Here is a 23379-nt window from a genome sequence, read left to right on the forward strand (position 1 = left end):
CCCCCCTCCCTCCCCAAGAAAGTGGAAAATCAGGTCCTTCAGTGCCCCCTCCCTCCCTCAGCGGAGCAAATCCTGAAGCCAAAAAAAAAAAAAAAAAAAAAAAAAAGGGGGAAAGAGATAGAAAAGGGGGGCAGAGCGGAAGAGATGGTCGGGCTGAGGGGATGTGTGCGAGAGCGAGCGAGAGCGAGCGAGCCAGGGGCAGAGAGGGAGAGAGGCGGAGAGGGAGAGAGAGGGAGCGAAATATCAAAGATTGTGCAAGATCAGGCTGGAAAGATAATCGATACTCGACCTAAATTTAACACAAACTACTCAATAAAAGTTAAAGAAAAAACTTACTTTCCATTTCCCCTGCAGTTCCTACTCGATCTTCGCCTCTTTTTTGTTTTGCTTTTATTTTACTTACAGCTGATCACATCCAAGTAAAACGAGAGGGTTCATTAAAAAAATAAAAAAAAATAAAAAAATAATCCTCGAACTTTATTGGGTGAAAATAAAAACGCTGGAGCAGAAAGTGGGGGGCATGGAGCGGTCCTCGGGGGTCCGGGAGGAGTTAAAGCATGTGCCGACCGCGGTCTCGCTGTTTGGTTGTGAAGGGGTTGGGAAAAGGAGGAAAGGAAATGAAAATCCGATATGTCTTTATTCTGCTAATTATTATCGTTTTAGCCCTGTTTAAAAAAATGGCTGATTAAGTTGAGTGCGCATGTCTTTGTGTGTCTATTCCCGATATGCACTCTGGGAATGAGAGAGGAGAGCGAGGGAGAGGGAGAGGGAGAGGGGGGAGAGAGAGGTGTAATTAGTGAGGTGATCAACATTCCCCAGACTGCAAATGACGCGCAGCCCGGACTCGGAGCAGCCCGGGAGCCTCGCGGCTTCCGAGGCTCGGAGCGCTGCTGCGGCGGGAGCCCGGGAAGCGGCGACCGCGGAGAGGGCAGGGGATGGGGACCTCCGGGGCTCGCACCCCTCGCGCCCCTGCGCGCGCGACTCCCAAACTTCATTACACACACACACACACACACACACACCACACAACACACACACACACACAGCGAGGAGGGGCAGAAAATAAAACACAAATACTGTGCAAGCAGTGCTATTTAACCACTCGGATTTTTTTTTTTTTTTTTAATGAGGCAAAGTAATTATTATCGGACCAGAGATTTGTTTACTAGGGAGCTTTAAGTAGAAATATGAGTTAGGGCAATGAAAAGCTTTTCTCTGCTTACTTTATACTGCTAGGTACTGTAAAGCACTTTAATGGCGAAATGCTGGGACCTGAGCAAATATGCAGATGTATGTAAATAAAGGGTGCCTGGCTGTGTGCAAATACCGCTCGGCCCAGCCTATTTCAAAGAAGGAATTGCACTCTGGGTCCGTAGGCACTCAATTTAAACGCATATCTTTCGCTTGCACACGCAGGAAAGAAAACCCAGGGCATGCAAAATGGAAGCGGTTAGTTTAGTCAAAGCAAACTTTCAAATGAGAATAAGTGATGGTTGCAAAGGTGATAGTGAAGGTACCGTTCTAGCCTTTATGTAATATTTTTGAATATTTTATCAGAATTGCATAAGTTCAATGCAATAGCTTTAAGAAGACTTAGGAAGAAAACCTTTCATCTTGCGAGTGTGTTGAATTATCTTTCTTGAAGCACATTATGATGAATTTTAAAACCCCACTACAGATCTCATTAGAATGAAATATACTTGGTATTTTCTGGTGCAAAATTTAAGGTGGCTGATTCTCATTTGAAAATCTAATTATCTCTTTCCAATATTACAGATGTGAATATGAGTGACACTTTCATTAAAAGATAATTAACTAAAACTAGGAATAGACATACTTTTAAATACCCCCTTCTGAATATATCTATATGAATATATATACACACATATATGAATATATGTATACACATATATGAATATATATATACACACATATATATACACACACATATATTTCCATTGCTACTCAAAGATAGCATCTTGATACACTGCTACATCACAGGTCACAAGTGGATACCATGCGTGCAATATTTCAAAAAAAAAAAAAGGAATTCTAGAGAAAAGGTGAGAGTAAAAAATCAAACTAAAAACAGGAAATACTTGCAATGTCCAGCTTCCTGGACAGGTGAGGTGTCAGCTCCTTTTGAGTTGACAGGCCTTTGAAGTTCTGGATGGCCAGGATCTGCTTCAAAACCTTGTCTTAGGCCTTAAGCACCAAATCTACCAAATACCAACAGAAGGGTTTATTGTGCAAGAACTAGGAACCACAGAGCCTGCAAACATGCATCTTTCTGGGCCTGAAACCTGGCCTTATCAGGGAATGTTTGAAAAATCCTAAAACTGATGCAAATGGGATTAAACACCAAACAAAACACCTGGGAAGATAAAAGCATAGTCCTCAAAAGAGCAGACCTAGGCCCAGATCAGGAAAGCTGGTTGCCTCCAGCAGCTGGCTAAGGTTACAATGAAAGTCCAGAGGCTTGGAGTGAAGAATAAACCCTAGATATGGTCTTTATTAAGAGAAAAAAGCAAATCGCCACCTTAGGAATCTAGAGCTGGTGCATGTACTAGTGTATGAGAAACCAGGACTGCTAAACAGTAACAGAAGGAAAATTCTCTACTTCTCCAAAGACATCATTCCATTTCAAACTTGTTTGAGAAGAAATCTGCCCAAAGTGGACTGGCTTCCTAAGATTTTTGAGTTACTGTGTTTACAGCCCCACCTTTACGCAGCAACTGCACTGCTAGTGTGCTAGCGGTGTCTGATTGCACCTCAGTGGGGTTTATCCATGTGCCTTAAGAAACATATATGCCCACGAGGGTAAAATTTAAATTCTCTGCAACTTGCAAGTGAAGAAGGTGTTTATGTAGCGTTACTGTTTACCAAAAAACACCCCAGAGAGCCAAAATTCTGGCTTTAAAAAAACTATTTGAGGTGCACGTATGGAGAAGAAGGTAGGGGCTTTTAAAGAGACTGAGGGGAAATGAAGGCAGGGAAACTTTCAGGTTCAAATCAGAAAAGATCAAGCCCTTTGCGGGAGAGGGCTCCATGTACAAGCTCACTGATGGAAAAACCATTTCCTGCGATTTCGGACGGGTAAATGCCTATGATGAAGGAAACACCTGAGAACAATAAGTCTGTTTCAGGCTCAGGTGAAGAAAGGGGTCTATTTCTGGCATGGAAGAATAGGGAAATGATAATCATTTCGTTTTCAAGTTCTCCTTTATTTCTTTTGCCTTTTCTCCCCGAAACATCATCAATAACATTAATGTCATTAATGTCAAAACACCAAACGTCAAATCAGGAAAACCATTTTAAAAATTTGGTGGCTTTCTCCTCTACGCAACCCCCTCCCCCCCCATTTCTTGGAAAATACAGCTGGTGTGTGTGTGAGTGTGTGAGTGTTGGGGGGTGGTTATTGAATTCTAAGTAAGAAAACAAAAGGAAGGAGGGTTTGTAAGAGGGGCGCCCACTTTTTCAAGCCCTTCTGCTAGGGAGTATTCCCCTCCTAGGGTGTATGTGTGTTTTCTTTTTAATCATCTCTTTCACGTCCTCTTTCACCTCTTTCCTAAGAAGAGAAGCTGGGGTGAGGGTCGGGGGTTAATGGGCTGAGGGGAAGGGGCAGAGAGGAACTAGCACAGAGTCAAGAGTTTCCTCCAGGGTTCGGCCTTGGAGCGCGCCAGCGCACGGAGGGGAGCTGGGAGCCGCGGCCGCAGGTCTGCGAGGGGTGGGCCCGGAGGCGCGGAGCGCGGCGCCGCGGGCAGGGGCGCGGCGAGACGAGCGAGCCCGAGCCCAGCCCGCGGGCTGCTCCGGGGCGCGGGTGCGATCCGCACGGCTCGACCCGGCTGCGGTGCAGTCCCGCGGCCCTTGGCGCCTTCCTCCTCGGCCCCTGGCTCCGGGAAACCCAGCTGCTCCTCCTGGGTCTCTGCGGACACCTCGCCGTCAACCTTTGACCCTGCACCCCCCCCACACACCCCACCCCGCTGGTCCCTAAACTCTGAGCGAACCCTCCACCGCCCCCGCGCAATGTTTGGCTGCTTTTCTGTTTCAAAGTGAAACGAGCAGAGGTTTCCCCGCCGCACCAAGAACTTCCCCTAGACCCTTTCCTGCACTTTCCAGGGCTGCCCCCGCCAGCCGAGCCCACTGCAGAGCACTCGGACCCTGACACTGACAGCCAAGTTGAGCAAGGACCAGAAAGGGCTACCAGGTGGTTAGGTGTTGAGTGTTGGAAGCAAGGAGTAATTAACATTGAGACAAAAGGTAATTTCCACTTCTAGACTTTTCCTCGGCGTCTGTATTTTATTTCCCAAATCTCTGCCGCGGACACTCTGGGCTTTACAGTTGGTTTAATGAGTCTTTAGCTGTCTGTTCGCCCCCTTCCCCGGCCCTGCCCTCGCCAATTCATTAATAAATACCCCACCTCCCTCTCCCTCACGTCCCAGCTCAAGGCCAACCCCAGCCCAAGGGGAAAAGGTTCCCAGTCTTTTGACCGCGCTTCCGGGGTCTATAGATGAGCTCAGTTTGAAACGAGGTATTACAAGTGATTTCAGCGTTAGGAACCCTTTATATCACCACAGACACTTTCAGATCCTCAGCACCCCCCTCCTCCTTCCCTCTTTTTGTTGAGTCTTCTCCACCCGGGGGCTATTTAACAAAGGCAGTCTGTTAACTAACATTTTTGTTTAACTCAGCAACTCCTTTCCAAAACACACTTAAACCTGATACCAATATCTCTCAATTCCTGTGAGTGGAGAGGGGGGTGGGGGTGGGTATGGATGTAAAGGGCAGACGCGAAGTTGACAGTGAATCGGAGAGTGGAGAGTGCGAGGCTTATTGGGGAAGGTGTCACAAACATGTTATATTTACAGTGAACTCCAGAAATAGTGTGGGAGAGCCACTTATTACTGTGGGGGGAAAAAAGTATCTTTTCTTGAGAATTAACAAAAGGGGGGAGGGGAATGAAAATATGACCTAACATCCAGAATGGACACTCTCTTGATGGTGAGAGTGAACTAGATGAAATGACATTCAAAGAGGAGAGGCATTTTGAGTGTGTATGTATGTGTGTAGTATTTGTGGACAGTTAAATCCATCCTTTGCTGATTCTCTCCCCTCCCCAACCTGGTTCTTCTCTCCTTTGTAGTCTCCCTTTTTTTTTTTTTTTTTTAACTTAAAAATGACCCCTTCCTGCTCCTGGGTTCTATCTCTGTACTTCTGCATCCCCGTATATATCTCCCTTTCTAGACCTAAGTCCAGTTTTTGCTTTAACTCTTAAATAAATCAGCTTTACCTCCCTGCCCCCTCAAGGTTCCGACCAGTTGTGTGTGTGTGTGTGTGTGTGTGTAGGAGGTCATTATGTAACGTTAAGACACAGGCAAGGTAAGGAACAGGGAGAAGAGAGGAGTTACAAGGAGTCTGAGGAGGGAAGAATTAAGGGAGGGGAGAAGGGAAAGAGAAAAGTCAGATGCCCTCTGGCCTTTCCAGGTCAGGGCTCAGACACCGCTGTGACCTCCTTTCCGTCTAGGCAACCAGCCCAGTGTTTATAAACAAAATCAAGCGGGTCTCTTCCCAAACAATAGCACTTCACTAACTTCACAAGCACTTCTACAGCTCTTATGCAAATTAATGAGGACTCCTCATCACCAGTGTCCCCACCCCCCACGCACAGTTACACTCACACCACTCAGGGTCACAAGCCCATCCTTCTCAAAACACAAGGAGCTATTTCCAGCAAGAGCATCCAACAAAAATTTTACATTCCGTCTGGGGAAGAGCTCTGAGAGACAATGATACAGATGGGAAAAGATAGACAAGTAGGGAAAAATAATTGTGATTTCATTGACTAGAAGATACAACTGTGATCTTTTAAAACCTAAAACATCTATATTTAGTCAATGAAATCCTGTATAGACAATACATAACACTCCAGCCACCACATAGAATCATCTTAAAATAGGACATTACATTCATCCAAACACCCACATTTCCAAGACAAAAAAAAGTACAGATCTTTATAGTTGAAGAAAAGCCACAACCTCTGTATGTAACATCCCTACATATTAGACACAAAAGCACCATTAAATCCTATAGCAAACAAACAGCCCATCTGATCTAAGTTACAAAATGTGTAATTAAATCCATCTTTAATTACAAAAGGCAGCTAGCAAACTAAATAAATCAAAGATTTTGAAACAAATGTTGTTTGCCAAGGTACAGAAATGATAGCTTTACATCATCATAGCTATTTTATACTGTAACCAAAAATCCATTCCAAGAATAAATTACAAATAGGCAAAAAAAAGGTAAAAGCAAAAACAAGGAATTAAATGATTTTCAAACTTTTGCTTTAAAATGGTTATCAATGAAAGTCTAAGATAAATAGGTTAAAGAAAATATACCTCAGAGCAAAAAGATCATCTCCTTTTCTTCTTTGTCTATCAGTCCCCTGTTAAAGCATATGGAAAATGTTTTCAAAATGCCCAGATTTGGCACATTGTCATTGCAAAGAGAGGAGCGCAGTGATGCTGTTAGAGAAAATGGGAAATAAATTCAGGATTGGGTGCTGCCTCCTTCAATGCGGATTTATCTAAGTTTAATTTAATATTCCGCAATCACTGAATGATCGCATATAATTCACCAAGATTTTAAAGGGCTTTATTTAAATACCTTGAGCAACAAGAGAATGGAATTTAAACCACTGTGGCATTGCTTATATATATTTTTAAATTTTCCTATTAGAAGAACTTTAAGTGGCAATTTCTAATAATAAAAGAAAAAACGATGAAGGTTTGGGTTTTTAAAGGGAGAGTGTTAAAGGAAAGCATTAGCTTTATTAAAATCATTCTGAACGTAAAATCAAAAAGCACAAAATGGTTGTTTGTAAAACACTAAACCTTTAATCGATTTTATTGGCATTCTGATCGATTAGATAAACGGAAATCTATAGCAAACATCAAAGCATTTAAAACATTTTCTCTATCTCATTTATAAACAAAACTTTTCTTTTCAGCAGAAAAAAATGATTATCAAACGACTAACAGGAAATTCTTCAGATATCAAATTACGATAATAAAATTATTTCCACATGGAAAGGGATAATGACAATGATGATAGTAATTACAATAATGAATAATTCAACAACCCTTTGACATGTATGGAAGAACCTCGAGCAGAAACCGCTCTTGAAGGGGGGCTACTTTTAAATAAATATTTTTAAGGGAAATATTTTTAAGAGACAACTCTAGGGAAGCATCTTAGGTGTGGCTGTCGGACTAGTGTTAATTTGCCTGCAGGAGCAAGGGAATCAATTTAATTGCCGGCGTCTTCCTTCCAAATTGAGTTACTTCTTATTAGTAAAAACTAATATGCAAATGTCAGTGAACCCTACCAGGTTTACAAACTTGTGTCTGAACCTGTCTTCTACTTATTCTAAAAGGTGACTCCCAGAACATAGAGAGGGTCGAAGACCAGACTCCCCAAACCTGAATGTAATCGCACATTTGATCCTTTAAGCGAAGGAAAACAATTTATTTGGAGATATGAAAACTGCAATCCGGAGAAATGCAACCCTCAGAGGTTCTGGCATTCTAGCTGCAGCATGGGGAAGTGTTGCTGTAACGGGTATTATGTTTATTTGTTAAAGAAAATCAATGAAAGTGGCTGTAAAGTAGTTAGTGAGGCATGTGTTTGGGACTCGCGGTGGATCGTGACTCCGGCAGGCTGAGCAAGCAGCTCTTCTTCTGGCCAGCAAAGTCCCAGCGTCGCTCGGAGCCTGGCTCGGGCTACGCGGCACCTGGCTCCAGTTCGCCGGTGCTGCCCCGCGGTGCTCGCGCCACCGCCCGAGTCGTTACAATGCTCTGCCCTTTTTGCCCTCTGTCCTAGTAGTCGCTCCCTCCAGTTGACAGCGGTGGCCTTCCCACGCCCTCCCTCTGCAGCACACACCTTTTTCCGCCTTCCCTCTTACTGACTCTAGCCGGTCCCTCCTTCCTCTAGGCTACAGGTCTGAACTTCTGCACTTCTCTTCCTTCTCCTGTAATCCCTGCTGCATCTCCTCTTCCCTTCGGTGAATCGCCGACTATTTCCTTCCTACCCCGCCCCGCCCCCATTTCTCTCTCTGCCATTTATTTAGCACCCGGGTCTTCTTACCCTCGCACTCCTATCCTCTCCTCCAGACATTCCAGAGAGTTCTCATCACACCAGAATGCACTCTTTTTCTCCTCCTCCTCCCCTTGGATTGGAGAGTTGGGGGGTGGGGGTGGGGGATTTCGAGTTCAACTCCCAGGGGGTTTATTCTATTCTTTTAACAGCTTTACTTTCCCTTTTCTTCTTTGCGTAACCTTCACCTACCTACTAATTTATAACAGAAGCGGTTCCTTTCTCTTTCATTTCCTAGTTTACGGTTCTCGTCTGGGGTTGTGCATCGCACACGCACTCGCAGGCTCCCCCTACCCGCACCGCCCAGGCGGCCGCCCGCCGGGGCAACTCTTGTCATTTAGTTAGCTGCCGTCTAATTGCACTCTCTCTTCTCGGAATAAGTTCGTTTCCCTGATTTAAAGTTCTCCGTACAGCGCCTCTTTATTTGTTAAATTACTTCGTTGCCCAAATGATGGGTGGGGGTTGGGGAGAAAGTGTATCACCCACTGAAGTCCCTTTTAACACCCCAGTCCCACCACCCGCCCCAGTAATGTCTTGTGTGAATAGTAACGAATTCTGGACAATTTTTCCTGTCTGCACGTGCAGACTGCTTCTGAATTGTTCCTGGGCGAGTCTCAAACCCCTCAATCGCATCTTCTGCCTTCGAGTGGTCATACTTTCAAGCTGTTCCCCTTTCCTCGTCTCCCCTTCTCAGCAGCCCTGGCTTCGAGAGCGGAGCGCAGTCTAAAGACCTCGTCCTCTTGTTTCTTGTTTCTTGCTGCTGCAGCTGCCGCTGAAATTCGCTGTGGCCGCTGCCTCTTCCCGCTTTAATCCCAGACCTCCAGTCATTGGGCAGCTCCTCAGAGGCAAGAAGTCAACACCATGGCAACCCCACAAGCCTATCAAATCGCCGGCTGGTGTGACAGCAGCAACAATGCAGGCAGGAGTGGGCTGGGCAGAAGAGCAGAGTGGCCACTGCGCTCAGGTATATGGTCTGGGAGTGGACAGCAGCTGTCAGCCTCCACGGTCTAGCTACACAGATGTGCACCACTCGGTTCATACCCCTACCCCAAGTCCCCTAGTAGGTCTAGAGGAGGAGGAGGAAGAAGAAGAGCAGGGATGCATGTAAGATTGGAAGAGCTTCGGAAGAGTTTCAAGCTAAAAGTCATCGAAGCCTAGATATTGTAAACTAAAGATGCCCTGTGCCCCAATATTCCACGAAACCAAACCACACTAGGCAGCCTCAGAACTAAATTTAAGTGGTTTGCACAAAGGTGTGGGGGTTTTCTTCACCAGGTCTTCTATCACGTGCTTGAACAAAAGTAATGAAACATTTTGCGGATCAAAGAAACCATAGCGCTTTTACTGTCTGCTAAGTATTGGATTCTGCAAAAAAAAAAAAAAAAAAAAAAAAAGGTTCAACATCATGTTCTGTCAATATGCTAATTGACTGCCTGGAAATAACCTAAACTTTACCTGAAACAGCCTTTGCCTTGTTCTTTCCCAAAGTGTGTGCTACGTGTAATGTGTGTTCTAGATCTTGATTCTCTAGAAAAGAAACAGGAGACTAGGAAATGGGTAACTAGCAAATCTGTGTGTTCCTCTTGGGCCTACCTGGCCATTTATATTTCCTCATTTTCCTTAAGAAACTCCCAAGTTTAGCCGGATGGAAGAAGACAAGACTTTCACTAATATTTCAGAACATCTTGTGAATTAACATGAGATAGACTGAAACTGCATTTTTCCTTTTTGATTTTAAAAGCACTCAGTGTTTCTGAGAAACACACAACATGTTATTTCTCATTAGATTTTAACTCCATAGGGAAAACTTTGACAAATATTTGTACAATACACTACCCTTGACCATATAAGCCCCTCTATTATTTATCTCATCATTGATTTCTAAATTTCAGAACACAAGTTTGTTGAAGTTGTATAGGACAGGAAGAGAAATCCACTTAATGAAGTTAATGTGTCATACTGAGGAAATCTTGTATGAATTCTAAAATCTACCCTTAATCCACTCCACATAAACACAATTCACTAAATAAACAACTTTCATATTGATCTAACATTTTAACATTCTTAGGCTCTCAGTGTGTAAGTATTTAAATCATCCTTGGCATGCATAAAATCCTAGAGAATTGGAAAGGTTTCTTAAAACAGCAATTGCGATGTTAGGCAAAGTAGGACCGAGAGCCAATTTTTGTGGCTCTAGAGAGAAATTCAATGAAATCTTGAACTTCATTTCCTTACTCTCTCTATATTTCATTGTTGATGGATCCTAGTATTAAAACAGTACATTTTCAAAATATAATTTATTACAGATCCAAAATGGGTATAATAACTGACATTGGAGAAACAGGTCATGATATACTAGAGAAAACTTTTGGTCATAATACGATTTTCCCTGCACTGAAACTCTAATAACATTCTGGTAACATTTTCTTATTCCGTGCCACTCCGCAGAATTGTTCAGTGAGGAACAGCCAGGCACACAGAGCTGAAATTTGGTTGTAGTTTAAATGGTTATCTCAATGCCAAGTTATTGATATCCTTAAATATCTGCTGCCTAATTCACATTACATTTGACAGGTACTGAATGTTTACAATGGGAAATGTAAGAAGGAACATTATACCATGATTTTAAATTAAAATGCCTATATTTAATCTCCCAGAAACAAACTTGTAAATTTAAAATCTTCTTAAAGAGAAGTTAACTGAAGTGTGCAGATATCTGTTAGTACTTTTTGTCTTCAGTAAGAATAAATGAATAGAGGAAATATGATAACATTTAAAATTTTATTATTTCATTTCATGAATGGTACCTCCTTGGTGGAAAACTATAATTTCCTGAGGTTCTATATAATAGTATTTCTATATGGGTGTATGTATATATGCTAGGCAAAGACAGGAAGAGATACTGACATTCAAATGTTTATCTATATGTAGTATTTTTAACTTAAAAAATAAAGTGAGATAAATTAATACACTTAAATGAAAACAAATCTCTAGATATTCTATTAGACTCTCCGAGTTCTTAGACATGGTTATTTTTTTCTTTATCATTTTTTTCTTTGCCAGGTATAAGGTATTGAAAATTAAACAATTTTGCCATATGCTATATAGATATTCATTTTTTTAATCATAAGTCAATTTAATGTCTACCCTTAAAAATACCCTCGGATTATACAGTATATGACCATCTGTTTACATACAGATTTACACACATGCCACACACATGTTGCTAGCAAGTCAGGTGTACATTCAAATCTTTACATTTAGAGCCATTTTCTACACTTTTAGTGTTTTCACCATGGATACTGTTGGAAGGGGGCAATTTCTCTTTATAGCTAATGATTAAAACAGTGGAATTAAATGTAGTTTCAGTGCTAAATAAAAAAAAGAAATCAATGCAAAGATGCCTTGCTCCTTTTCAGCAGAATGGATACCATCTCCATAGAGTTCATTCTTGACCTTACCTGAGTAAGTACTTTAACTTAAAGTATGAGATGCACCTAGAGGGGTAATACATTGAGCTTAATAGGAAGACAGTTAATAACCTTTTTTTCATCCTCGTGCACTATCAATCATGGCTGTCACCAGTCTGCTGAATCAAAGCAAAAGTGTTCTTCACAGATGACTGATTAGAAACGCAAAATCACAAGATCCATCTTCATGGTCACTTTTATTATAGTCATTTTTAAACTGACAGCAACCTGCTCAGTTTCAGCACACTGGGCATCACAAATAGTGTCACTCAGTGCAGCTAAGCATGAGAAGAGGTTGGTTGGATTATACTTAAAAATAATTAGGCCCTCAACCCTTTGTGGAGCCAAGAAAAAGGTATTCCTTTCTCCATCCCCTTCTATCCTCCTCACCCCCATAACTTGCTCTGATTCCACTGTATCATTAGTTTACCATCTTGAAGGGGGGCAACCAGGGTATAGTTTTATTCACATTAATTATCAAGGAACTAGGGATGAATATGCCCTCTTGAAAGTTACAGGTAACTTTTTGTCCACTACTTTTTGTCAACTTCATGACAAACAACACTGCTACCTTTATAGTTAAATTCGATTCCTTTTAGATGGAAATATGTTTTTAGACAAAAACACCTCAGGAATCTAGGTAGCCAGGTGCTAGTAAATGATACTTGCTAGGAGAGGCTGTTCTCTGTTGAAGGCGTTTAATATGGTATCATCTGGGTCTTGTAGCATTGACATTACTGAGGTTATAACTATTTAAATGCATAATCTTAAAGGTAGTCAATACATTACGTATTACTATATTAGCCATGTAAATTCTTGTTATACTGCCTGATATCCTTTCCTTTTCAGCCCTACAATACTGAAAAATAAATGACAAATTTGAAAAGCCAACAAATAGATATACATAAAAAACCATTAAGCCAGGAGATTTGAAAACATTATGGCTCAATCAAATAAGGAATTTTGTCTTTGTCTTAGAGTGTTGATCTTTATGCTACAAAGACGACCCTCTCAGGTTTACCTCATGCTGTTTTAATACACTCCCTTATAATATTTTATAATTTTATAAAGTACTAATGATACAAATATTTACATGGGAACATTTTTAACAGAATGTGCAAAATAGGCTGAGATTCTTGTACCCATTTTATAGGTTCCTTATTTCATATTTCAGAAAAGAAAACCCAATTGGATTTACATTTGAATTTAGTAATTTTAACCAAAATACCCTATTTGAAATTTCCGATAGTTGTCTTTTCCTTCCATCCCAAATCTTCATTTTCTTATTAGAAGCCGAACAGACACACATACAGAAAAGAGAGAGAGGAGGAGAGAGAAAAAATTATCAATGATATTTCTTTATAGAGCACGATACCTTCATATTCATTTTCAAACATCTTAATATTTTACTTTTACTACCTTTCTGTTGAACTACCAATTTTTTTTCCTCCGTCTCTACACACACACACACACACACACACACCCCCTACACTCATTTACTGCTTTACTCTAGATTACGAGGATGCTTTCCTTCTCTGAAAAAAATACATAGATTGGCAAGATATATATATATGATATATCTGGAGTTATACAGATGGTAGTGGGTGCACAAATGTACTCTCTGTGTATAAGAAGGCTAATATTAATTTCTCAATACTATACTTGATTTACACATAATTTTCTATCAAATGAAGAGATTATTAAATACCCAATTTGCTAGTTAGTTTGATTTTACATTCTGGAGTAAATTAAGTTGTTTTAGAATTTGGATAGATACATGTGTCAGTTGATATTTTAAATTTTTTACTTTTTATTAAAATCAGTGACAATATTTATTGATATATTGTTAAACGTGAACATGAGGATTAAATGAAATTCTTGCATATTTTAAAAGCTGCACAGTTCTATAGATGACAGTGTAATAATCACCTTAATGGCTCCATTTTCAATTTAATGGTAAAAATTTCTCCTCACGAAATATATGTGTGTGTGTGTATGTGTGTGTGTGTGTGTGTGTATGCTTAGTTTGGATAAATTTATACTTTTAGAAAGGAGAATATCCCATAGAATTCAATATTATTTCTTCTGAAGTTAATGTTTGGTGTATAATATTCTTTGAGCCTAGGTTATACTAGTCAGAATATTTATGGAAAAGAGATGGATTTGAAATATCTTGACTCACTATAACACTTTTTGCTGCTAAAACTAATTCAATGACATGATATACATGATTTTTGGCATCATCTTGATAATCTAGGCAGGTGGTCACTATACCTTAAACATTAATCTTTAATATGCATCATAAATATGATTTATAAAAATTTTCCCCTAGATATGGGCAAATAAAAACAATTTTCCTTTATACTTTAGAAATTTAATCAAAACTACTTTAAAAATTAGTTTCTTTTGAAAGTTACTCCGGAGTCACTGGTAGAGAATTTTGTGTTTTGACATTATTTGAAAACAGCATTCACTTACATTTAAAGCATTAAGGTTAATTTAAAAAATTGGGGGGGAAATGTCCACATCTCTACTTACTAGGAATGTTTAACAGACTATTTTTTTGCTGTTGGTTTGGAAAATCTACCTTAATTTGTGTGCATTGTTTGTGCTTATGTTTGCTTCATTGAGATGTTCCTGTGTTTAAGTGACTATATAAAGTAGACAATTTTATTTAATGTTAGAATATCATATGATAAATGGACTAAATGAAACATAATTTAGTTGGTAGAGATGCATTTAATATATAAATATGTATTCCTCAAAGAATTTTTTCAACTGAAAAAGACTAATAATGCTTGTGCATTTCACCTTGGGCTGGAATTTATATATTTGTGCATTACATATAATCCACAATATCTGCATATATGTAGACAATTACACTTAAATAATCTCAAGTTTAGATTATCGACTTTCAATGGTAAAATGCTGTCTCACATACATATTACAATTATCCTTACCATGCTGGCATTTATGCAGCCTGAGTATGCAGTTATGGCATTTCTTTCCCGAGGTATGATTTTCCCTTGGTACTGGAATTGTTCTTTGTCGAATCTTTGTGATTGAAAAAAAAAAAGCTGTTATATGAGTGTCAGTTTGCAATAAATGTGTGAGAAGATGTACGATCAGGATAGACTGGCCATCTTTTAGTGTGTCTTTTCTACCTGAGCTTCAGGGCTCCAGCTCCCAACTAGTGATATTTAAAGAGAAAAGAAATGAAAGCAAAGGTCATCAGAAATCACCTTTAGCATTTTATAGTAAAAAAGAAAAAAATTTGAAATATTTACAATAATTTGCTATGTAATTTTGTTTGAATTCTTTCTATATTAATGTTCCAAATGCTGCTATTATTCCTATAACTCATTTAAAATTGTCATTGTGTTCAACTCCTACTTTTTACTTACAAAAAAGATAAGCAATCCTTTAAAAATCTCTAAAACTGAAATTATTATTTTCTCTACCATTCATATTCTCCAAAGCTTTCTGCCACTCAGCCACTAAAGCTAAAGGGTGCATTTTATAATAAATAGACTATTTTGATCAGCATGCTCTATTCTTAACTTGAACTTCAGTTTACAAAGAGATATGCAAATAGATTTAATGACAACTTTTCAGAATGCACTCTAAGCTGTTAGTGATGTTTTCAAGTAAAAGATTTAGGATAATATGAGATAAAGATCCCTTTTTTGATAGCTAAAGTTTTATATGTAAACCTTCACTTATGTATTACACAACCACTGAAGAATTTTAATGTATTGCAGTTCATTTTGCAATATTTGCACAAACATTCAGAGTAGTATTATGTTGCCTAGTTATTTCATTATATTGTATTTCACATTTAGATTTTCATTTGAATTTTCCCATTTTCAACATTTGGATATCATCTCATTAACTATCATAAAGCAGTAGTTGAAGGAGGGGTAATTCTGAAATGTAAACACCCCTTCTAGAATTTTACAGCATTGCCATGGCAGCAAAAGAAGGGACTAGCATTACTTTCCCCCAAACATTTCCCTGTTATGATTATAAGAAAAGATCAGATGCTGTGGCAATTTTTTTCATATGTGATCTTTCTTTCGAATTATTTTCAAAGTCAACTGTCCTTAGACCTTATTTTCATCTCCACAAAGCATTAAGTTTTGCTTCTTTGTAAAATATTTCTTCATAACATATCTTAGTTTAATTCACTTATAGCAAAAGAAACACCCAAGCTCAATCTGGAGACCTCCTTCCAACATAATTTAGCTGGACCTTTTCTTAGTAAAGGTTTTCTGGTTTTCATTTTCACTTCATATTCTCAAATAAAAGATCCTTTGTTGTCTACCATTTGATTGGACTTAATGAAAAACACTCCATTTTAACTTAACAGTATTTCCTTTTGAATTTATTATATTTAAGAACACTGTCAAAAATCAAACATTTAATCTCAGGTTTTTATATTTCAAAATATATTACTATCACATGGCTCAGTGAGGTGATGTAAAAAGTATACTGAAAAGATTTCAAAAAGGAAAAGCAAAAGCAGAAAAAAAGAAAAAGCCGGCTCCATTTTAATATGAAACTAAATACTTGGCTAATGTGGAGATTGGGTGCAGCAGCTGACCATAAGGATAACATGTGACAGGGTGCCAACAGCAGAATTGTGCAGTATTGACTAAATGAGGTTCACTGATTTGTATTGAGGCTAATATCTTCTTTAAACAATTCCGTGTAAATTGTGCGTATAAAGTCATTGGAAGCTATTTCTCAGGACAGCCTCGCTGGCTAGCTACCTGCTGGAGTGAGGAAGATAATCAATAGGAAGAAATAGAGCCGAGCATGAGTCTGGGAAGCTTCAGAGCAGTTAATGCTGATAAAGGTAGATGATGTCAATATTTGGGAATAGCACAACTCTAGGATAATAGACAAAAGAGAAGTGCATATGTTGTAGGGTGTTCAAACAGGGGCAAAATTAAAAGCTTAAGTGGCAGATGATGCCCTGGGCTGCAAAAGACATTATTTTTACAGGTATTGCTAAATTTCTCCTGAAATCCAAACAGACCATGATGTTAGATGAAAAAGGTACCTAACTTTTCTCGGAAGCTTCAATACCCATTTCCATTTCAATGGTCAGTAGGTGTCTGCCCAGGATGAGGCTGTTTTCCAAACAATTGGCAGATACACATTTTTACATATATGATACTCCACGTTTCAGGAAGATATTGCAGTTTTTAAAAATGTTTCCAAGATATAGCAGATAAAATAACATATAAAAGATAAAATGAAAATAGGCTGTCAGTCAAAGGGTGATACCAAAGAAATAAACAAACCTAATTGCCTTTGCATATACTTGTGATTATGGCAGATGCCTTATTTTTTTCAAGGTAGTAGACTTATTGGAAGTGAGGTAATGGTATATTTTTACTAATTTAATACAGAAAATCAGTTTTCCTCTTGCTGTCAGGCGATGAAATTTTGTTCTTCTGTGCTGATCTTTCTGTTGATGTATTATGACATAGTCTGTCAACATGAACAGAAATGTGAAAGGAGATTGGGTGACTGGGACGTACAACCTGCATAGAACTCTTCTTGAATTTTAAGCATGTTATCATGTTTGGGTACAACAAGTAAGATTGTGCTTGCTTTTAAAAGCTGCATTTTTATATAATATAAGCACAAGCAAAACAGGTGGACTATGACCAGGCTTTAAACCTGAATGAGGAAGCTAAATCCAAAACACGTATTTCAGAATTCCTTTTTGAAAACCCCTTTTATAAGTTGATTCCTTAAAAAAAACAAACAAAAAACCACCCCCCCACCATTCATAACTTTCTCAGCAAAGAGGAAAAATACATTCATGCACATATGATTATCAAACATAGCCATTTTCTCCTAAATTAAACAATTCCACGACTGTTCCATGCTTTTATTGTCACAGATGTTTTTATTGTCTGGTGTGAGATATACATCAAGCACGTGATTCTGAAGTTAGGTAAAACAGCCAAGCTTTGATAGTTTTTTCTTAAAATAAATATATATATATAGGAAATTCTATTAGCAAAGCAAGTATATTTATCTGGGACCCCACATTTTAAACATCATTTTTATCCCTAAAAATACAGAAATAAATAAATTTTACTCCTATTATTTATTTTATGCTTTTATTTTAGGGGTAATTATTTTGAAAACAATGTTCAATTTTTAAACAAATCACACACTGGAGTTATTAATGCAAGTCACTAGATTGGGATGAAAATAATTTCATATTCCAAATAGATCATCCTTGTAAGCTTCTCCACAAATAAAATTTGCTTTTGAAAAAATTGCTGGTATGTTGTTCATATATCCTCTCTTTTTATCTTAAATACAGGGAAATAAAACATCCTCAGTCATTCTTGAATTCTAAAGAAGGCTTCCTTTCAAATAAAGTATGAATTTTGATTTAGAGACACAGAAAAAAAATCTTTTAAGATCTATACTTCAACTAATTTGTTAATCTTGTGCCACTTTTAGCATTTGTCACACATATAGACCAGGAAATTGGCTCCATCTCATTCTAGCTCTGTATTGAATTAAAAACCTCTACTGCAAAGAAGAGCATGATGTGGGGAAAGAATAAATTTAGTTCTTTCTTTAGCAATGCACATATATTTCCATACATTTCACATCCTGAGGGAGCCTATGAATGCATTCAATAAATACAAAACTATAAACTCTAATTCCAGAAAAGGGAAAGGTTTAAACATTTTTTCCCTGATTTTAATATGCCATTTTAAGCTTGAAGATCGAAAATTAAATAATTTCATACATTTTTTTCTTTTTTTTTTTTTTTGAGCAGACATCTTCAGTATTAGAAATAAATCTAAAATAATGAATCTTAGTTGTTCCTTCCACTTGGATAATATCAGCAGTTTTAGATCAAAGCAAATTAAATACCAGCAATGACAAATTGAGAAAAATGTTTTATGCCAGTTGAATCTGTGTTTGCATTCAATCCACCAAAGTCCACCCAGGCTAATTTGGCGGACACTGTATGCAAACCATTTACGTACATGTACATTAAAAGAAGTGTCCATTCCTATTTCATGTTTCCAGGCTAATGGAAAAGGTAGCTTTCAATCAAGTGTGATAATAATAGGGTAGATTTTAAGCACAATGGTGCATTTCTATTAAGATTTTTGTTATAAAATATGCCCCACAGGTGAAGGAGATTACTAACTCTTATATAGACTTGCTGAAGGTGTAGTTCACTATACTTTCAAGTATTTGAATCTGTGACTGCGTGCCGAGGAGACAGTGCAGGGCGGTAGATTTATGATGGCCTCACGGAAACAGAGCTAGCAAAGATTATGGCATACTTGTTTAGAAAAACGGTGAACTGAAGGTTCCTGATTTACACTGACATATATCTAGATGAAACCATAGTTTGCAAATTGCCTTGAGAAGTCATCTTTTATTAAGTGCTTGATGGGGACCTACATGTACATATCTATTTTAAAACCTATCAAGAATGCGGATCTTGCATTTGCAAGAATTTTATTTTAGGTTTTTATGTTAAAAATATTTTTACTTGTAAATTTCTATTTTCTAACTGCCTTAGAAATGAACGTCCAGTAAAAACAAACAAACAAACAAAAATTATGTCGGCTAAGAAATGCATTTCATGATAAACACTAAAAAGTCCAATATTAGGAAGAATTTTGAAAAATTTCACAGGATATCTGTATTCTAATGAAGAGGTTCAAAGTCTGTAAGGTTTTTGGTTTTCATTTTTCACATTTATGTTATTATTCAAGGAAAAAGAAATAACCTTAAAAGACTGGGCTTGAATTGGTCAACTTAAAATCCATCGCTCCCTGACTGCTTCCTGTTTTAAGTGTTGTTTAATCAGCATGATCTTTGAAGGATGTGTCTGTTTCTCCCTAATTTTGTGAGGCTAACGAAGATACTCCCTGACTAAATTCAGGACTGAAATTGTGAGCCTATATGCTCATAGGCTTTTTTTTTTTTCTTTTTTTTTTTCCCTATGAGAAGTCTTATCTGTGTATGATTAGAAATGACAGCATGCATGACACAAACTTGAATCATTCTGCTATGCATTTCCAATTCCTGAGACCATTATTCCTTGTCATCCCTTTTTATTTTTATAATAGCCCATAGTGTCACTATTTCTATTTAGGAGAAACACATATTATTTTCTTCCCAGATCCCACAATACGAATTTAGTTGCTCCTCCTTAATCTGAGAAATTAATGTTTGAGAAAAGACAAGAGTATTATGCAATTAAATAACACAGCTTTGAAATTGCTGAAATCACAGCCCCTTCAAAATCCTCCTTCTATTGCGGCCGTTATCCTTGTATTTTACAGCTTAGGAGTTTGGATGCTTGATGCTGGTATTGTGTGAAGTGGGTGTTCCTGGAAGTCACACTTTTGAATTATTGTGTGCCCCGACTGCTTCTGGGCATAAAATTTCTCTAACAGACAGCAGCTGACAGATTGGGAAAACCTGGCTCAAAGCGTCAGATAACATCTAACTCTAATGTAAGTTTTGAAAGTATCTTTTGGGTCTCTTTTCTTAGGGATTTATAAAAACAAACAGAGTAGGGAGTTCCCGTTGTGGCTCAGTGAAAACAAATGCAACTAGAAACGATGAGGCTGTGGGTTCGATCTCCGGATACTTTTTTTTTTTTTTTTTTTTTTTTGGTCTTTTTGTCTTTTAGGGCCACACTAGCAGCATATGAAGTTCCCAGGCTAAGGGTCTAATCAGAACTACAGCTGCCGGCCTACACACCACAGCCACAGCAACGCCAGATCTGAGCCACGTCTGTGACCTACACCACAGCTCACGGCAAAGCCGGATCCTTAACTCACTGAGTGAGGCCAGGGATCAAGATACCTGTTTTTTTAATGGTAAAAAACACACGAGATTTACCCTTTTGTCAAAATTTTAAGCGTATAGTTCCCAACTATAGGCACAACATTGCACTGTCAATCTCTAGAATTTTTTCATCTTACATAACTGAAAAATTTTAACCATTGGACAACAACTCCTTACCTCTGCCTTCCTGCAGCTCCTGCAACCATTTTACACTTGTCTGTATGAAGTTGACCATTTTGATATCTCAGAGAGGTGGAGTCATGCAGGATTTGTCTTTCTGTGCCTGCTTTATTTCACGTAGCATCATGTCCTCAAGGTGCATCAGGACACATTTCTGGGTTTAGCCTTATCCTCTCCTTCCTTGGAGGGTCACAGAGAAGGGGCTCAGCTGGGATGTTTGACATGGAATAACGTAGTTCACTTACTAGGAGATTGTGCTGGGTGGGGAGGGTTCAGAGCAGAAAGGCTGATTAATTCTTATGGGAAACAGGTACCGTGACGCTTGTAGCCACCATTTGCATCATAGGTGAAGGTTGAGAAGCAGAGGTAATGTTAATTGAGTGTTCACCGTTCAATAAAGACTTCACTTACATTGTCACATTCATCCACTCTGGTCCCCACTGAGACAGGAGTAGCTATTATCTGCACTTTGTGAATGAAGGAAATTGAAGTAGAGAGGTGAGGTAACGTCTATTAAGTTCACAGAGCAGAAAAGTTCCAGATGAGAGAGCAGTTACATTCCTTCCCCTGGAGCACTGTCACCTGCATCCCTAGTAGTTGCTTAGTAAAACATTTCTTTTCTTGAAATCCAAGGGAATAAGTACAGTGGATGACAATCAGCTCTTCCTTCTCCTTTCCTGATGGAGAAATAAGGAGCCCACGTGATTCTGCTGACTTTGGCTATTTTGTTCTGAAGCCGTGCAAATATATCAGCGTGAGATGTCCTCCCAGGGCACAGATGTCAGAATGTTGGGTGTGGCAGCTTTGATCTTTGAGGTCCTTTTTTCGGTGATATATTTGAATTTACCAATGGGCCTGTAGAAGATGCACAGATTTAGGAACAATCCAAGTGGACCATGTGAGAGGACTTATTCTGAATTACATGTTGCTTTCACATTAATAGGAGTCATTAGAGTTCCCATAGTGGCTCAGTGGAAATGAATCTGACTAGCATCCAGGAGGGTGTAGGTTTGATCCCTGGCCTCACTCAGTGGGTTAAGAATTCAGGTTTGCTGTGAGCTGGGATGTAGGTTGCAGATGGGGTTTGGATCTGGCATTCCTATGGCTGTGGCATAGGCCAGTAGCTAAAGCTCTGATTTGACTTCTAGCCTGGAAACCTCCATATGCTATGGGTGCAGCCCTAAAAATACCAAATATATATATATATATATATATATATATATATATAGTCATTGATGGGGGTGCTATTTTCATGATTGTATTCTTTGGTATTGGTTGTTGCATTTCCATGACATCAAGTGTAAACCTATGATATAGTGAGGGGATTTACTTAGGTAGGATTTAGTGCTTAATTTTCCTATATTCTTTTCTATATTACTTAGGTAGGATTTAGTGCTTAATTTTCCTATATTCTCATCAGTGACTGCTCTTATTATTTCTGTTGCATTTGCTTTTGTTCAGAAAGACATTCACTAAAAATTGCTTGTATTATTTACTCATAAGAGTTACAGATTCTGCCAAAATTGGTCATACTCATCATGCTCAATCCTATTATAGGTGTGTACTCTGTTGAGGTACCAATATTTTACATCCTTAAAAAAATACAGCATTTACTGGTGTTTCCGTTTTGGCTCAGCAGGTTAAGAACCCAACTCGTATTCATGAGGATGTGGGTTTGATCCCTGGCCTCACTCAGTAGGTTAAGTATCCGGTTGCCCATAAGCTGTGGCATTCAGTCGCAGAGGTGGCTCAGACTCGGCGTTGCTGTGGCTGTGATGTCGGCCAACAGCTACATCTTTGATTTGACCCCTAGCCTGGGGGCTCCCAAATGCAGCAGCTATGGCCCTAAAAGAAAAAATGTATATATAGTATTTACTTATGTGTAGAGAATGCTTCACAAATAGTAGGGGCTCAACCAGTGTTAACCAAAGAAACATACATTTGCTTTGATTAAAATCTGATTTAAAGGGACCATAGTACTTTGATCTCAACATTGGTGATTCAGATTTGTTAAATTAAAATTTGCTTTTTTTTTTTTCCCACTTAGGCTTCATGAAGATGGAGATATGGGAAAAAACAGTGAGCTGGCACCTCACTCACTTGTAATGATTCAAACAGAGAATGTCAGAGGTACACAATTATTCAGTAAACAACAGCAAAGTACATAAGAATAGAAGCATTGCAGTCAGTGAAAAGAGGCTTAGCTCTACTTAATATAGTGTTGTGACCCTGGACCAGTAATTAACCTCTTCAGATCTAGTTTTCTTTTCTGTAAAGTGGGCATTATAATAACAGGGGGAGACACCTCAAGGGGTGGGTTTTAAATATTCTGTGGACTAGCACAGAGCCGGGCATTGTGAAAGTACTCAGTAAATTTTACCTGCCACTGTCAAAATACAGGATATTTTGATGGCTTTAAGTACACACGGGGTTTGCTATTTGAAAAATCGTATTTTTGGTATGTTACCCTAATGAAAGATCTTTCAAATCAAAAACTGCTTTATCTTTGAAATTCTAATAACTGAGTTTTATAAGTAGTAGAGATACCCTTTAAACAATATTTGAAATTCAGTAGAGTTTTCTTCTCACGCTTGGCATAGGAGTCACATTTTTGGACTGTGCTGCAGCTACAATGGTGAATGAGATACCGTCTCTATGTTTAAGAAATGTACAGCCCAGTGGCATATTTACTGACCAAAATTATGATGGAAGAGCG

The 23379-nt window shown here is 38.6% G+C and overlaps 1 protein-coding gene and 1 long non-coding RNA gene across 6 annotated transcripts in view; one reads left to right on the top strand and one right to left on the bottom strand.

The window, feature by feature from the left end:
- The window catches only part of ZFHX4 (zinc finger homeobox 4), a 190990-nt gene extending 190303 nt beyond the window's left edge, over positions 1 to 687 (bottom strand). For all 4 annotated transcript variants that reach the window (XM_085021210.1, XM_021089181.2, XM_021089180.2 and 1 more), the window contains exon 1: positions 337 to 687. The gene's annotated coding sequence lies outside the window, so the exon portion shown is untranslated. The remainder of the gene's footprint in view (positions 1 to 336) is intronic.
- The window catches only part of LOC110260271 (uncharacterized), a 46042-nt gene that overhangs the window by 1577 nt on the left and 21086 nt on the right, over positions 1 to 23379 (top strand). For both annotated transcript variants that reach the window (XR_014843093.1, XR_014843092.1), the window contains 3 exons: positions 8921 to 9118; positions 19973 to 20146; positions 22711 to 22793. This is a non-coding gene — a long non-coding RNA (uncharacterized LOC110260271). The remainder of the gene's footprint in view (positions 1 to 8920; positions 9119 to 19972; positions 20147 to 22710; positions 22794 to 23379) is intronic.

The sequence above is a fragment of the Sus scrofa genome, chromosome 4, assembly GCF_054392235.1.
Source record: "Sus scrofa isolate SSC_HxYL_T2T_F1_AM1 chromosome 4, Sscrofa_HxYL_maternal_Yorkshire_Landrace_v2.0, whole genome shotgun sequence".
Classification (NCBI taxonomy): Eukaryota; Metazoa; Chordata; class Mammalia; order Artiodactyla; family Suidae; genus Sus; species Sus scrofa.